Raw genomic sequence first — 3,244 nt, 5'->3', positions numbered from 1 at the left:
CAGGAGTTGATGTGAATGAGGATTGCAGTTGATGGAGAAACTTTTAAATCATGTCCCACACCCATCCTGTCAGTTGTTTTTCCTCTGCTTGCTAAATACTTTCACTTTCCTATTTAGAGCAGCACAAAAATGACTTGAGCCAAGATAACAGTACTTACAATAACAGGAAAAATGGTTGCTTTCTTGGCACTGATTAGACAATTTTCCTTTGTAACAACAAACCAGCACTCTGTGTCATGTACTTTTGAGGCTTTAAGAGTCAAAGTGACCTTATCAACTGTGTCGCACTTTCCATATATACACTTACATGTGAAAGAAGATTATCCAAAATTTAAAGAAAAAAGTATTAAATTGTAATTCATATTCAGATTTGTATATTTCTTCTCTGATAATGAGCATTGATAAGCACTTTCAACTTACAGGAAGTATTCCCAGAGCCTGCCTTTGTGGAATTTAAATATTTTCCATGTGCCAGTGTGGGTTTTACACAAGTAGTGAGGTCAAAAAATGATGTGCTGGACCATTAAATGTTAATATCATCGCATGTGCTTCTCTCCTGACATCTGCTCTCAGGAGTTCATTGAAAATATCTTTTTCTCTGTGGACGTGAGACCAAAATCTGATTTGGAAATGAGGAGTGCAAGATTAAACTGTTTGCTGAGCCAAGTTACCATTTCTGCTGACTGTGACTGATGAGAAAGTGGAGACTTTTTCTGTCATAATGGCAACACGTTATATTCAGCTGTGGCTGCGTACCCACCCCAGTCAACCTTACTTTTTTTTAACATTTTCTCTCAGAATCTTGTTTTACTTCATCAAAAAATATTAAGATGAATCTTTTTAACATGTCTGTACATTCAGTTTGCTGTCTTATTTCCTGTCTTAAAAATGATCCTTCAGCAGAAAACTTATATTTGATTCAGTTTGAAAAAAAAAAAGTTGTTGCAGAATCACATTAACTCCTACATAGTGGGTCAGAATTGGGCTTCAAAGTCCCGCTCCAATACTCTATTGTAGTGATTTTAAAGTGGCGTCAGGAGTATTTAAATTGTGATAACGAAGGTTTTAGCTGAAATCACAAAAGCTGTGCTATTTTCCGGGCCTCTGTATCTGCAGAGCTCCAGGAGCTCATTATCAGTTCCCCTCTGGGTTGTGGGCGGAGTCAGCGCTGCTTCGCTGCTGGAGACCGCCACCCTCCACTTCTCTTGCTGAAAGCAGTGTTGCCAACTTGGCGACTTTCTCACTAAATCTGGCGACTTTCCAAAGCTTCTTGGCGACTCGCGACAAACCTAGCAACTTTTTAGACGGACGTCTTGTTCTGCAGTGGCTGTCCTCAATGAGAAGTGCGGGTGCTGCGTGAGCCCCTCCCCCGTCCCAAAGCACTCGCAAGCGGTCACACTCAGGACTCCCTGCTGCAGTCAGAGCAGAGAGGAGACCCAAACCACTCCGCCTCCACACTTCTAATGAATCGCGTGTGCGCAAATCCGCCGCTGCGCCCCCTGGGTCACAGAGCAGGATGTAAATGTTTCTTCACTGTCACACACACACACAAAAAAAAAAAAAACAAGAATCAACAGAAAAAAGTTTATTTGTAGTTCTAAACATATTTAGAGTGCTTTTTGAATCACTTTTTGCCTCTCCCACGACATTATTCCGCTGTCCTATAGCGTCCATTACAATTACATGCAAATTGCCAATTATGCAAATTGGTGATGACGTCATCTAGTGACTTCTAGCAACTGTTGGAACAGCCAATACCTACTTCATGTTTAGGTTCGTGTGTGTATGTGAACTCATAGAGTTCACTGAAAAAAAGGTGCTATATAAAACCAGTGCACTACTACATATAAAGTATATTTATCAAATATTTAGAGAAATAAAGTGTGAAGTTGTAATTCATTTTAAGATTTGTACGTTGTCTAACAGTGAGCATTGATGAGCTCTGTCACTTCACAGCAAATTCGCCAAGAGCCTTTCTTCATGGAGTTTGTATATTTAACATGTGCCACTGGAGATTTCGCACAAGCACTTTAGCCAAAAAAATTACCTGCTGGAGTTCTAGAATTAAATATCAGTATCCAGCGGCAGAGCAGGGGTCCCAGCCCAGGGGGTGCGAAGCAATTCACTATGGGCCCTTGTGGCCGAAACATCCCCATTAAAACATAATTAAAAAAAAAATGCCGCAGATAATGTAATGTGCAATGTACGTAAATGTACTACACTGTTTGGTTCAGACACACCTCTTTCTTTTAGCTTTTAACATTTTCAATATTTTTTATTATTTTTATAAAAATGTGATTGTTTTTCTCAATAGCTCCCAGGTTATTTGACTCATTGACTCCAAATCACTTGTGAATCACATTACTGTAGTGTCTATTTCAGACACACCTCTTTGTCTATATATATATATATATATATATATATATATATATATATATATATATATATATATATATATGTATATATATATATATATATATATATATATATATATATACATATATATTAGGGGTGTGAATCTTTGACCCACAAAACGGTTCGATTCGATCTCGATTCACAGGCTACGATTCGATTCAAGGGCGATTCATAAAAAATATTTAGCGATTCAATTCGATCCAATCCGATCCGATTCGGTTCGATACAAATTGACAATTTAATGTAACTCTCAGGCACTCTGTAACTAAGAGAGAAAAACAGAAATTAAACTTCAAAACAGCTTTTGTTTATTTATTTTTTCATTCAGAGTAAACCAAAACAGACTTCAACAACTACAGTAATTTCAACAACTTCAAACTCTGCCTGTACTTAAAATACAATCCCAATGAAAAAACTAAGGTATAAAAAAACAGATTAAAAAAAATAAATTATTACAAAATAAAATACATAAATATAATGTCTATAAATAAATAAATATAATATGTTAATATAAATAAATTAAATGATGATAAATATAAATAAAAAATGGCCCGCGAACAATCATATCTGGCCAACCAGATGATTTTAAGAATCTGAGACACCTGCTTCACAGAGGCAGTAACGCCATCAATTAACCTGTCAGTATCAGCTCCTCCTAAACCGCCTTCATTACCTATGAAACACCTGAAACCCTCTGATTCAGTGAACAACCTGCCACTGTGCTGCGTTCAGGGACACTTCGTAAAAGCGCCCTGCTGTGAGAAGTCGCAGTCAGAGGTTAGCTTAGCTGTTAGCCACCGACGAATGAGCTGGACTTGAATGATTCTTT

Source organism: Salarias fasciatus, unplaced genomic scaffold (assembly GCF_902148845.1).
Source record: "Salarias fasciatus unplaced genomic scaffold, fSalaFa1.1, whole genome shotgun sequence".
Taxonomy (NCBI): domain Eukaryota; kingdom Metazoa; phylum Chordata; class Actinopteri; order Blenniiformes; family Blenniidae; genus Salarias; species Salarias fasciatus.
The sequence above is the reverse complement of the archived record's forward strand: the minus strand, read 5'-3'. Positions refer to the sequence as shown.